The sequence below is a fragment of the Panthera tigris genome, chromosome B2 (assembly GCF_018350195.1).
Source record: "Panthera tigris isolate Pti1 chromosome B2, P.tigris_Pti1_mat1.1, whole genome shotgun sequence".
Classification (NCBI taxonomy): Eukaryota; Metazoa; Chordata; class Mammalia; order Carnivora; family Felidae; genus Panthera; species Panthera tigris.
This window is the reverse complement of record NC_056664.1, coordinates 105,662,353-105,677,655: the sequence shown is the minus strand read 5'-3', so window position 1 is coordinate 105,677,655 and position 15,303 is coordinate 105,662,353. Positions and strand designations below refer to the sequence as shown.

General features: G+C 38.0%; 1 protein-coding gene across 2 annotated transcripts in view; it reads right to left on the bottom strand.

Annotated features, from left to right (window-relative positions):
* SLC35F1 (solute carrier family 35 member F1) overlaps window positions 1-15,303 on the bottom strand; it is a 442,526-nt gene that overhangs the window by 355,882 nt on the left and 71,341 nt on the right. The window lies entirely within an intron of this gene.

Here is a 15,303-nt window from a genome sequence, read left to right as displayed (position 1 = left end):
CAGCCTCCTTTGTCTCCTGCTATTTCTTGAGTGGAATCCCAGGCACCAATAGCTTCAGAATTTGCACTTATTATTCTCTCTGTCTGGAAAGCTCTTCCCCAGATCCAAATAGCTGTTCCCTCATCTCTGCCAGATCTTTCCAAAAGTCATCTTCTCAACCAGGTCTTCCCTGACCACCTTACCTAAATTTCATCCATGCTTCAGATCACCCCTCCACTTTAAGGTTTTCCCAAATTTCATAAAAGCAGAAGACTTCTATCTACTTTGTTTACTGGTGTTTCCCCAAAACCTAAAAATTGTGTTTGGTACAGAGTAGGCAATAAATAAATAACTAAATTATAAATAAGTCAGTAAATCAATCACTCAACCAATAAACCAATCAACCAACCAACCAACCAACCAACCAGGTAGATCAACAGCTTTCCTACTTTCCAGACCAGATTGTTAAAAATAAAAACAAATGGTACTACTCTATAACTGCTTAAAAATGTCTGCAATGGTTGAAATTCAATATCATGTAACCTAAATAATCTTAGTGCACAATAGGTCAATATCTTTCTAAGGATATACGTCCTTACTTCTCTGATAATGCCACAAAGTACAACATTTCCATTTAGCTACTAACACTTTTCCTCTAGGTCAAATCACTCAAAAGAACTTACATGAAGGTTGGAAAGACCATGCTACAGTCACCTTAAGAAGATACACTATATGGTCTTTCATACGTATAACAGAAAACTTAGCTTACAGTGGGAAAGTAATGGTGAACTGAAGAAGACAGGACTGGATGTCATGGACCCGAGTTCTTACCCAAGCTTTATCCCTTAGGAGCTCGGTGTGGAGAGGCATCAATCTCCCAAAACCCCACTGACCCATATTTAAATTAAGAAGCCCAATATCAGCCCTTCTACCACCTTAGAGCTGTGGTGAGAATTATATTTGAGTGGCAGTTTGCAGACTGCCTCCATAATCATCATTTTATTTGTATTTGCGTCATGTTATTAAAAGAATAATTAAAAATTTTTTAAATCTACGTTTGTGGATTAGATGCCCACACACTTAAACTTATTTTCTCTGTTCTATCCTCAACCTTTGACAAAAAAGGCCTGGAAATGAGTCAGGGCTTGGAAGTTAGGTGTGAGGAGAATGGAGGGAAATGGATGTTACAGAGGAAATCATTCAGTTCATTTTCCTTTTATTATTTTTTCCAGGAAAGTCTAGTCAGAATAATGGAGCACAAAGAAAGAGTAAGACTTTTGGCTCTTCAGTTCTAAACTAAGGACACAAACTGCAATTCCTTTTAAAACTTTTTGCAACTTGTGGAAAACACTCATCATTTTAACAACTCCTATTTTTTCTTAAGACCTTGGTCTCTCTCCTTGTCGTGTTTCTGTCCTGAGCTCTTCTGAGATCTATCTTTATTTTTTTTAAGTATATGTATTTATTTGGAGAGAGACAGAGAGAGAGAGAGAGAAGAGGAGGGAAAGAGAGAGAGAATCCCAAGCAGGCTCCACACTGTCAGTGCAGAGCCCGACGCAGGGCTCAATCTCATGAATTGTGAGACCATGACCTGAGCCGAAATCCAGAGTCAGATGTTTAACCAGTGGAGCCATCCAGACGCCCCCTGAGATCTATCTTTAAAAGTTCATTCTGAAGAACCATAATATTGAGCAACTTACGCTTTTTCCAAAATTAAAAATCTTTACAATGTAAAAGGAAAGTTTTGTTACTATCCAGAAGAGAAGCATTTTCCATTATAATCCTGCTGTGAAGACACACAGCCAGTCGAATAAACATGGCATATGGATGGTGAAAAGACAGACTCTCGTTAAGCCTGCAGTACTAGAAGCTTGTCTTTACTTGTAGGTTTAAAAAGTTGAGAATGAGGAGAAGAATGCTGCCTCTAACTGTTAAGAAGGGATCATCTTAAACACTTGCAACACTCTCTAAAATAATCATCATTTTATTTTTCAGAAAAACTGAGTATTTTAAACTGTGTGTGTGTGTGTGTGCACGTGTGTGTGTGCGTGTGTGTATGAGTTAGTCTCCCTAACTAAGTCTCCTTATATCTCCTCACAAATAAGTCTACCTCATAAAATGGGGTAGTAAATACTTCTTACCTTGCAGGATGTGTATGACGATCAAGTGATATAGCAAATTTGTGACTATATGCGAAAAAATTTTTCAATAACAAAGAAAGGTACCCTCTGCTGTAGCAGACCTTTCCACACAGGACCAGCCCTGTCTATACACCACTTAAGGAGAAGAGGTAGGGTACTGTAACTGAGAAGGACAGCATTATGGAGAGACTGCCCAATGACGTATGGAGGGGAACAGCTCTGGCCCTCAGAACTCCAGCAGCTTTTCCAAGTGCCCTACCACGAAGGATTTCCCAGCTCTGCCTTCCAAACTGCAAATCTGTTATACTTTGTCAAAGATACATCCAGCTACATTTCTGCAAGAATCCAGACCATTGAGGAGTATAGTAAAAGCACTCTGATTTGACAGCAGTTTAACTCAAACCAAGAGTAAGAATGGCTTCTGACAGAAATAAGAATCACATCTCAAAAACTGCTTACAAATTACTCTTTAAAACTGGAATCCTGTAAAGTTTAGTTAAATGTGCCTTGTTTGTATGCAGGCATTCTCTCCCTAGAACAGATGCATCCATAAAGATGGCAGTAAAGTAAGTCAAAACAAATCAACAAATACTTATCATGTGCTTACATCCAGAATATATTCTCACAGTGTGTGTGTTTATGTGCGGGGATGTTGGGAGAGAAGGATCTCACAAAACAAAGTTAAAAACTCTTTTCAGAAAATAAAAAGTAATAACTAGTTTGTCAGTTTATTAAATTTACTCAGAGGGACTCAGTTGGTTGAGCATCCAACTTTGGCCCAAGTCATGATCTCACAGTTCGTGGGTTCGAGCCCCCACATCGGGCTTTGTCCTGAAAGCTCGGAGCCTGGAGCCTGCTTCAGATTCTGTGTCTCCCTCTCTCTGCCCCTGCCCCACTTGTGTGCTCTCTCGCTCTCTTTCTCTCTCTCTCTCAATAATAAATTAGCAAAAAAAAAATTAAATTTACTCAGTATTTTTTCACTACATTTTGAACTTTTCATCTATTCATAGCATTTTCCAACTGCAAAATGACTCTGAATTTCTGAGCCCAACAACAGAATTTATGCTAAGTTTGGCAATGAAGATACCTGCCCTCACAACTTTGCCCTCAGAGATGACTTTTGTCCCTTCCTTCACCCAGATCCTTTACCTTTTACTTTCTTTTTCTTTTTTTAAAAATTAATGTTTGTTTTTGAGAGAGAGAGAGAGAGAGAGAGCGTGAAGAGAGGAGGGGCAGAGGGGGAGGGGGGAGACACAGAATCCTAAGCAGCCTCCAGGCTTCGAGCTGTTGGCACAGAGCCCGATGTGGGGCTTGAACTCACAAACCGTGAGATCATGACCTGAGCTTGAAGTCAGATGCTTAACCGGCTGAGCCACCCAAGTGCCCCTACCTTTTTCATACTAATGGCCTTTGACCTGTCAATAATGTGTACAGATAACACATTGGAAGCAAAATGATAACAAATAGAAGAACTAGACTAAGTTCAATTATAGAAAGAATTCCCCATAACTGTTCATGTTTTGTTTTTGAATAGCAAGCAAAATATAGAACAACAGACTATCAAATATAATTGCAGAAAATTATCTTGTGATGGCCATTTATTCTCCTTTTCAAAAATAAACAACGAGGCATCCATTTTTGGTGCATTTCTCACACCTGCAAAGCTAGACTTCACATTTCCGTGAAGAGACTGGACCTGTGGATGGTGAAGGACTATCTCATGGAGGCCTCGTGGTCAGAGTTCGTGCTTCCATAACTGATGTTTATAAAGTTTGGAATACGATCTTTATTTCAGCTTTGCATGTATCAGACCACATGACAGAGAGGCAAAAGGAAAATAGCTAAAGGCAGACGTGATAACAAAAAGAGATGCAAAGCTACAGGGACTCCCAACACCGTTCACACCAAGGACTTGACACCAACTAAGATTCAAGAACATATTCAGACCTACAAACAGAAATTTTTATTTTGTTTGGTCAGACTACTGGTCTGACTACTACTAGTCTTCATGCACACTGCAACAATGGAATGAAAAGAGTTCCCCTTGATGGAACATTTTAAATAGAGCCAACTCTTTTGGCAAGGATTTAGGCAATTTCCATTATAAGATGATTTCAGTTATCTCTGATCTGCTATTGATGTATGCTTAAACCCATAAAGAACTTTACACAGAATTTCACACGGACATCAATGTCCATAGTCTTAACAAGTGGCATTAATTCACTCTGTTCAATTTTCCCTGACATTAAATTTCTCAGTTTGTTTTTTTTTCTTTTTTTTTTTTTAGTCCAGTGAAAGTTAAGAGCAGGGAGTGTTAACAGCACTTCTGATAACATGTATTTTGCTCACGCAGAGGAGATAATTGTGTCATTTGCCTAGATTCCAATTTATAAAGCTCGGCCTTCATTGGAGCCCTTACCAAATTAATATGTTAGAAAAACTACAGCCACTTTTTTTTGAGGTATAACTGGCATAAAACATTATATTAGTTTCAGGGTACAAAATAAAACTACTTTGAAACTGGTTCAAAAAATGTGTTTTTGGTGATCTCCACAGATCTAGCTTCAACATGAAATATCAATCAGCCGTAATGATCTACCAAACAATTTGGTTACAGATACATGTATCAAAGTCAAATGGAATTTGAAATAAAGCATCGTGCATTTTAGAAATCCACTAACAGGATCTGCAAGACTCAATCCAAATGGATCAATAACAAGATCAGTGTGCATTTGACAGAAAAGTTGTCTCAAAGACACTTGACTATTGATTGCGTTAGAATTAAAAGAATTGAGACTGGCACGGTATTTTGATAAAAGATAAATTGTGGACTAAGAGAAATTGATATAATTTTCTCATGGATTGGCTAAGAAAGAAATGAAAACTATCAGATTTTTATTTGTTTCTAAATGAATGCATTACTGGTAAAAATAAGTAACATAAAAGAAAATTTACAATAGCTAAAACAGCACATGTCATCTGGCTAATGACAGTGATAACTACTCACCTGATCTTAGAAAATCAGATTTAGTAGATGTAACTGACACAAAACTGGCAAAACTGGAAAATCATTAATGGAAGAATTAAATCTTCCTGGTATAATTTCAATCATGCCAGTATTTGACCAAGAAGTTTGGTTTCATAAAATGACAACTTCAATGACAGAGGCTATAATTACTGACATGTTCGTATATGCCAGAAAGCTGAACAAATATTAAGTCATTGTCTTAAAAATTATACAAAATACAAGTGATCCAATTAACTTAATTTCAGTAAAATAAAAATAGACTAAAAAATGGAATGGGCTGGGGTGCCTGGGTGGCTCAGTTGGTTAAGCATCTGACTCTTGATATTGGCTTAGGTTGTGATCTCACGGTCTTGAGATCGAGCCCTGTGCTGGGCTCCGTGCTGAGCATGGAGTCCACTTGGGATTCTCCCTCTCTCTCTCTCTCTCTCTCTGTTCCTCCCTTGCTCATTTGCATGCATGTGTCTGCACATGTGTCCTCTCTCTCAAAATAAATAAATAAACATTTTTTAAAAATGGAATGAACTCTTCTGTGTAGAATGGAGGCTACTTCTAGAAAAGACTAAAATTAATCGATGTCTTAAAAAATTTAAATTCACAGGGGCGCCTGGGTGGCTCAGTTGGTTGAGCGTCCGACTTCGGCTCAGGTCGTGATCTCGCTGTCTGTGAGTTCAAGCCCCGCATTGGGCTCTGTGCTGATGGCTCAGAGCCTGGAGCCTGCTTCGGATTCTGTGTCTCCCTCTCTCTCTGACCCTCCCCCACTCATGCTCTGTCTCTCTCTCTCTCTCTCTCTCTCTGTCAAAAATAAATAAAACATTAAAAAAATTTTTTTTTTTAATTTAAATTCACAAACATGAAGTCATGAACATACTCAGTATCAAAACATTCTGGGGGCACCTGGGTAGCTCAGTTGGTTGAGCGGCGGACTTCAGCTCAGGTCATGATCTCACGGTCTGTGGGTTCAAGCCCCGCATCGGACTCTGTGCTGACAGCTCAGAGCCTGGACCCTGCTTCAGATTCTGTCTCCCTCTTTTGGCCCTCCCCCACTTATGTTCTGTCTCTCTCTCTTAAAAATAAATCAACATTAAAAAAAATTTTTTTAAAAACACCATTCTGTATCAAACTGGCTTTGATCTCTTGACTACACACACAAAAAAATTATTATCCTTTTACCCTGTTCCTGGACATTTATAATATCCAAGCTCATGGTGTTTACATAATTCATATTATATATTCATATTCTGTAACAACAATAGAATTTGGTCCAAATCCCATAATGAGAGCAAGGACTTTGTTGTCAGTGAGGCTTAAGTTCAACCTCTCACCACAGCACTCACTAGCTGTGTAATCTTAAATAACTCAGGCACTTTGGCAAGTAGCAATGTCTACAAAAAGCAATGATACCTCAAAGTCTTGTTGAGAGGATGAAATGATAATTGTTACATAATACACACACATTGACATTTATGCCATTCAATTCTTCTTCATGGTAATGCTTATGATCTTGAGTGAGGTGTGCCTTGAGTAGGTATTCAAATGTAAGGTAACTATTACATGAATCATGATATGATGATGAAGAAAATCTGCTAAGCCAATTCCTGGAGGATCAATAATAACTACTGAGTCATGTTAATTTTATAAGTGTTTTCAGATATGAATGCGGGATCTCAGATTTTTTTTTAAAGTCTATTTTCATTCAGAAAAGCCTGAAGTAAACAAGAAATAGGAGGAAATATATATGGTTGCTTAAAGATAAGCTCAAATCTTCAGTGGGAACTGAACAACTCCATGGAATAAGTTTGCTTCTGAATTGGAAGCTAATCTATTGCATTATTTCCAAAGGCAAATAGAATATTGTATGAAAGAAAAGAATGAAAGTCACTTGCTTAAATGTAAGTAGGCATTTCACAACCAGATGAGTTGCCCTTGACATCTCTATGATTCTTGCTTTACTTGAAAGGTCATTATTATGATAGTTGTTATTGGTTTTGTTATTCTTATTTGATTGGGTTAGACTAAAGATTTTCATCAAAGATGTTACCCTTATTCTACAGACCTTCTTGCCTTGATCATAGAAATGGAAGAATGAAACAGTTAGGTCTTTACCTTGAACGTAAACAATGAGGTGAGACGAATTTGCTTCTAAATGTTCCAAAATAGCAGAAAGTCTTTCCAATACGTTTTCTCATTTGAAGCATAAAAACCTAAAAATAATTGATTCTAAGTACTGATTTTCTCAAGAGGCACTGATGGGGAAGTGTTGAGGAAAACACTCACTTTAAATATGGAATTTATAAATCAGAAAGATAGGTCTAGATTCTCAAAAACAAATACAAACAGCATAACCAACATGTGGTCATTAGATCTTAAAATACTGAAGGAAGTACCAGGGATCAAATTTGATGCTTTGCCTTCAGGTAAGTGGGTACCATATGGGCACAAATGCAAGGTGCCATTATTTTATTTCTAAGAGGAGTTTCAGATACTGAGATATAATCTAAAAAAAAACATACAAAGGCAATAAATAGAGACAGTCTTAGTATAGATGAAATGTCCCAGATGACCCGCAGAGATAAAAGAAAACCATCCTCCACCAATACGTCAAAAGAAAGTGCCTCGTGCTTCTCCTTATGGTTAATAAAAAGTCTGTATTACTTTTTTTTTTGTCTCACTGGGTGTTCAGAAAATAGATTTATAAGAGATCAAAAGCAACAAGCCTAGGAAATAGCTATTTACCCTTATGTATTTCTCTCCCTCTACTGTGCTCATTTTCAAATGAGGAATGGTTTCCCTGCATACTTCCTCTATGCCAATGCCCACCATCATACTTGGCTAAACTGCCATGGCTAATTACCAGAGGGGCTCTTTAATCAGCAGAGAACAGGGGAAAAGCAGACTTAAAAGAGCATCCACTGTGTGCTCCCGGCCTGAAGACAACTGAGATGCTGCATGATTGTTCATCTTAGCTCATTCTCCCTTTCATGGTGGGCTGGACCATGGGCTATGGGACCTGAGGACAGGTGTCTGAGGTCTCTCGGCCCCTCTGCCCCACCAAAGCAATATTCATCAGTGACCTGTTCTCACCTGACTTGCTTGGTCTTGCTTCCCTGGGGTAAATTAAAAGGGAAATTCTCCTAATTTAAAGGTAGAAAAGGATACTACTGGAAGTCTTAGTCTCAACAATCAGACAACAAAAAGAAATAAAAGGCATCCAGATTAGCAAAGAAGAAGTTAACCTTTCACTATTTGCAGATGACATGACACTCTATGTAGAAAACCCGAAAGGCTCCACCAAAAAATTGCCAGAACTAATACATGAATTCAGCAAAGTTTCAGGATTTAAAATCAATGTGCAGAAATCTATTACATTTTTATACACTATAGCAAAGCATCAGAAAAAGAAATTAAGGAATCCACCCTGTTTACAATTGCACCAAAAATAATAAGATACCTAGGAATAAACATAACTAAAGAGGTAAAAGATCTATATTCTGAAAACTACAGAAAGCTTATGATAGAAAGTGAAGAGGACACAAAGAAATGGAAAGCATTCCATGCTCATGGATTGGAAAAACAAACATTATTAAAATGTCTATACTACTCAAAACAAACTACACATTTAATGCAATCCCTACCAAAAATACCACCAACATTTTTTCACAGACCTAGAACAAATAATACTAAAATTTGTATGGAACCACAAAAATCCCAAATAGCCAAAGCAATCCTGAAAGAGAAAAACAAAACTGGAGGCATCACGATTCTGGATTTCAAGCTATGTTATTAAGCTGTAGTCTTCAAGACAGTATGGAACTGGTACAAAAACATACACATAGATCAGTGGAACAGAATAGACAACCCAGAAGTGGACCCACAACTATATGGTCAACTAATCTTCAGCAAAGGATGAAAGAATATCCAATGGAAAAAAGACAGTCTTTTCAACAAATGATGCTGGGAATACTGGCTAGTGACATGTAGAAGAATGAAATTGGACCACTTTCTTACACTATACACAAAAATAAATTCAAAATGGATGGAAGACCTAAATGTGAGACAGGAAACCATCAAAATCTTAGAGGAGAACATAGGCAACAACCTCTTTGACATCGTCCAGAGCAACTTCTTACAAGACATGTCACTGAAGGCAAGAAAAACAAAAGCAAACATGAACTATTGGGGATTCATCAAAATAAAAAGCTTCTTCATAGCAAAGGAAGCAATCAACAAAACTAAAAGGCAGGCTACAGAATGAGAGAAGATATTTGCAAATGACATATCTGATTAAGGGTAGTATCCAAAATCTACAAAGAACTTATCAAACTCAAAACTCAAAAAAAACATATAACCCGGTTAAGAAATGGGCAGAAGACATGAATAGACACTTTTCCAAAGAAAACATCCAGATGGGTAACAGACACATGAAAAGATGCTCAGGGAGCCTGGGTGGCTCCATTGGTTAAGCATCCAACTCTTGGTTTCGGCTCAGGCCATAGTCTCATGGATTCATGAGATCAAGCCCTGCATTGGGATTCTCTCTTTCTCTCTCTCTCTCTCGCTCTCTCTCTCTCTCTCTCTCCCCCCCCCCACTCACATGCATCTTTCACTCTCTCTTTCAAAATAAATAAAATAAACACTTAAAAAAAAAGAAAAGATGCTCAACATCTTTTAGTCATCTTGTCAGAATGGCTAAAATTAACAACACAAGAAACAACAGATGTTTGTGAGGATGCAGAGAAAGGGAAACCCTCTTGCACTGTTAGTGGGAATGCAAACTGGTACATCCACTCTGGAAAACAGTGTGGAGGTTCCTTGAGAAACTAAAAATAGAACTACCAGCAAATGCACTATTAGGTGTTTACCCAAAGAATACGAAAATACAGATTTGAAGGGATACAAGTTTACAACAACATTATCAACAATAGCCAAACTATGGAAAGAGCCCAAATGTCCATTGACTGATCAATAGATAAAGAAGATGTGGTGTGTGTGTGTAATGGAATATTACTCAGCCATCAAAAAGAATGAAATCTTGCCATTTTGCAATGATGTGGATAGAGCTAGAATGAATTATCCTACGCGAAATAAGTCAGTGAGAGAAAGACCATACCATTTCACTCATATGTGGAATTTAAGAAACAAAATAGATGAACATATGGGAAGCAGGGGGAAGAGAACAGAAGGAAACAAACCACAATAGACTCTTCAGGATAGAGAACAAACTATGGGTTGCTGGAGGGAGCAAGGAGATGCGCTAGATGGGTGATGGACATTAAGGACACTTGTTGGGATGAGCACTGGGTATTGTATGTAAGTGATGAATCACTGAATTCTACTCCTAAAACCAATATTGCACTATACATTAATTAACTAAAAATTGAATTTTTTTAAAAAAAGAAAGAAAACAAAAACAAAATAAAATAAAAATAGAAAAGGAAGGTGATGTGAATATAAGTACAACCTTTCAGTTCCTTAATAAATCACCTCCTCCCTACTTCTTTTACTCTTCCAGGAACTCCACAGCAGGGTATCTGTTATACTTCCGGGTTTATTCACTTTAGATCCATTTTAATGGCACTTCTCAGGAAACTTACTCAGATGAAAGTCCTTTGGATTCCAACTGGCTCCGAAATTTTTGAGTAACTCTCAGTGAGTGTCAGAAAATGTTGAAGATTAATTGGGCATTGTAGATCAAGTTCCAGGATGTCCACAGAATCTTAGCGGACCATAATGTTCTGTGTAACTACAAAAATACAAGAGGGAGAGCTTGTGGGGAAAAGAAATAAATGCAGAAATTAACATGTGCAGTACTTGGCTGGGCTGAAGTGAGACTCAGATCTGTCTGGGAAGTAAAGCTAACTGACACTTGTTCTCAAAAGTATCCATTTGCATCCACTCATTTACATTAGGGTTGAAAGTCCTTGGGGGCGGTGGGGTGGGACACACGTGAATCATATCTCCATTTAGAGCTCAGGCCTACACAGGGATGTCTGGCAGAACTTAAGGAGCAAAAGGAAAGGACGCCAGGGTACAGAGAGGACAGTGGGGACTGCCCACAAAATAAAATCCACATTCAGGGCAAAAGTTGTCTAACATAGGAAAGGCAAAGGGTCTGAAGGTTGAGAGGAGAGGCAAGTTTGAGTGCCGCATTCAGTAAGCTGGTCCTTAAATCCATTCAGACAAAGCTACCTGGTGATAAGTACAAACCCCAGGCAGGAAAATAATTTATATGTGACCTGGCAAAGCCATTGCACTAAACTCAGCCACAGTTTGGGCCCAAGATCCCTTGTTCTGGGATCTTCAAGAGGAGGAAACATCTTCCTTCCCACTTCCCAAGATTTGGCCAAGCTATCTGAGCAAGTAGAAGCTTGTCAGAAGCCAAAATGACAGTAGGAATCTGCTCCTCCAGCTGGGGGAGTGCCAGTCAGGGGAGGAGGGTAGACTGAGGGGCAAGAGGCTCCGTGCAGAAGGGACAAGGAAGCCAGAGGCAGGGGAGTCCTGACTGACTGTGAGACATGTGAGGCAACTCTCCAAGGTTTAGTGCAAGAGACTGCAGCTTCTGTTGGAACAAGGTGAGACTCAGAACAGTGAGATTTAGTTATTAATGTAAACAGGACGTAGTGTGGTAGTATGCACCAAATCAAGAAAGTTGATTTTTTTGCTAGTCCTGTGAAACAAACAATCCAACTTCATTTCAGTGAGACTTATTTCTGAGTGATGTTTCTCAGATGACTTAGACGAACAGATTAGCAACTAGTATTTGGCAGAGACAGAAACCTTTGGATTTCAATAAATCACCTCCTCCCTAACTCCACACACACACACACACACACACACACACACACACACACACAAAACAACAACCTAAAGAGATAACGGAGTCATGGAACACAGGTTTGTTTTTAGGCTTATTGCCCAAGGCCTGACTTCTATAGGTTTGTATTTAATTTTTATCTTTATGTGATAGATAGATAATAATAATAAGTCTCTAAAAATGGTTCAGTGACTCACAGAGAAGAAATTTTGTCCCCAAAGCATGTGTGGGATCTAACTCTTCTCTTCCAATCAGGAAGAGAGGGTAAGAAGAGGAGAGGCTATAGCATGAGGCCCTGTTCAGGCCATGTTCTCAGGGAACCTTCCTAAATTTGAGTTCACGCTGAATTTGAACAGCTCAAAGTGGAAAAGTTAGAAGTTGAGATCTTCTTGCTTTTACCCAATGTACTCACCATCTCTATAGATGAAAGCTGCAGGATTTTTCCAACTTAAATCCAATCATTAAGTCCTCTAAGTTTTTGCAATACAGATGTTCGGAGAATTTCTGAGCTCTTCTGAGCTAGAGGCTTGCTATGTACAGTATTTCTTGATTTATTATCTTATCATTCAAATGAAAAACCCTGAGGAGAGCAGAATTATTTTCTTTAAATAAATGTTTGATTGCTATGCCTTAAATTGGAAAGGAATTTTTTAATGGTCGATAATGACACTAAATTGATCATTAATTTGTTTTTAGAAAGGTGAACTTTTAAACAGTTATTCATTCTAACATGAAGAAGAATCCAAGAACAGAAGGCTGTAGCATATGCCTAAATGTTTATCACACAGTTCCTCCAATGTACATCCAATTTCTCATGATGCATTGCATATATTCCTGATTTTTATGTGCACAAGCACATACACTGTGAGCTAATAATTAGGACTGTGGAACAGGTGCCAATCTTCCATAAGAGTGTAATGCATTGATGAACTTAAAGCCAGAAAGCTAATAGGTCAGATCCAGCTCCAATACATATTTGAGACCTACTTGGAAACTGAAGTTAGGGAACTTGTTTCCTCACCCTCAGAAATGAAAACGACAGCCACTGCCTTATAAGACCTCTGTGAGGGGCGCCTGGGTGGCTCAGCCAGCTGAGCATACAACTCTTGATTTTGGCTCAGGTCATGATCTCAGCGTTCATGAGATCGAGCCCCTGCTTGGGATTCTGTGTCTTTCTCTCTCTCTCTGCCCCTCCTCCACTCGCTTGCTGGCTCTCAAAAATAAAGAAATAAACATTAAAAAAAAAAAGAATCTGTGAGAATTAAATAAGATAATGAACCAAAAAATGCCTGGCATCACTGTTATGATAAAAATATATTAGAATACAGAAGGTACTCATATAAAAATATATTTAGTAAAGTATTTTTAAACAATTATGAAGATAAAAATATCCATACAACAATGAATACAACAGTAACAATTACAAATTAGAATCTATTGATGTGTTCTTATAGATTCCCACATAAGCCATCAATAAAAAAAATTCCGTACAATCATTCCTTGAAATCCAGAATCGAAACATTTTCATCTGGAACATCTGAAAAATACAAATTTTCTTTTAAAAACAACTGTTATTTTTTTTTAAATAAAACAGTATGGATTTCGATCAAAATGACAGACTAAGCCTTTATGCCTATCTACTCCCACCTCAATTTCCTAAAAATACCAGAAAATCTGATTTTAAAAAGAATGAATTCACAACAGTGCTGGAAAATAAGAACGAGTGGAATTGATGGGCAGAAATTTTGAGACTTTCCAGAAATGAAAGACTGACAGAATCATACTGATAGGAAAAACCACAACCCTGACCACATGGAGGAGAAATCAGTTGCAAAGGTTAGAGCAACTCTAGGGCACTCAAAACTCGGGGATGACAGACAAAGTAGCAGGAAAGAATCCTGAGGAAAGTGCCTCGGTCATTGGCTGGTAAGCAGTTCAGCTGACCCCACTCTCCCACCTTTCACGACCCCACCACCAGCAGCGGTAGCAGCAGCATCTATCCCTGGGCCTGTGAGGTTAGTGGACTGGAGAGGGACTTGGATTGTCAGTGCCCAAAAAGAATACAGAATCCCCACAACCAGATAAGGAGCATTTGAACCCCACACCTGGCAGCATATCCCAGATCTCCCCCTCTGACAACGAAGGCAGATTCTGGTAAACAGAAACATTATTTACAGTAAGTAAGCAAGGAATCTCAAATATAAAAATGAACACACACAAGAATTACCAAATGCTTTCAGAAAACCAACCCCATAAGAGAAGGCACCAAAATGAATAAAGAAAACCACAAACATCTAAAGAAACGACTTAACAGAATAAAGAGAAGGTGACTTTGAAATAAGTATAGTTGACCCTCACACTTGTGGATCCCATGTTTGTGAATATGCCTATTTGACAAAATTTATTTGTAATCCCCAAGTCAACACTCGTGGTGCTTCCAAAGTCAATCACAGACATATACAGAGAGGTGAAATTTTTGAGTCCCCTGATGTGCACATTCCAACTAGGTGAAAACAAGGCAACACTCTATTTTTGTGTTTCAGCTCTCATACTGTAGACAAGTGTCTTTTTGTGGTGTATTGAGTGCCATGTTTTTCACATTTTTGTGCTTTTTGTTGGTTATTTCTCTATTTAAAATGGCCCCCAAGTATAGCACTGAAGTGCTGTCTAGTGTTTCTAAGTACCAAAAGGCTGTGACATGCTTTAGAGAGAAAATACATGTGTTCAATAAACTTCATTAAGGCATGAGTTATAGTATTGTTGGCTGTAAGTTAAATGTTTATGATTCAATAGTATATATTAAATAAGGGCTCATAAACAAGAACATCCATAAAAGAAAGTTACTTATTGGTGAGTTGATGGAAACATGACCAGGAGCTCACAGGCACCTAATCCTGCATTTCCCTTAGGAACAACAATGGTTCAATATTCACTAATTCAGTACTTGCTAATTTACTAATTCATGATGACTTTATAGAACATAACTAGTATGAATAATGAAAATAGGCTGTAGAGTAGATATCCTCATATGAATAAGATAGGCTATTGCACCTCAAAATAATATTATACTGTCTAAAAAATAATTTGACATTCTTGGGGGGAAAATGTATATAAAAATTAAAAATCAATAAATATACTTAATGGCAAAATGGACACTACTGTTAGAATAAATTAGCAAGTGAGATCAAGCCAAAAATGCCCCACAGACACTGCAAAGAGACACACATACCAAAAAAAAAAAAAAAAAAAAAAAAAAGCAAAGTAGGTGAGAGAAGTTTAGGACTAGACAGAGGTATAAAGTTTTAACATCTACCTAGTAGAAATTTCAAGACCAAAGAAGATAG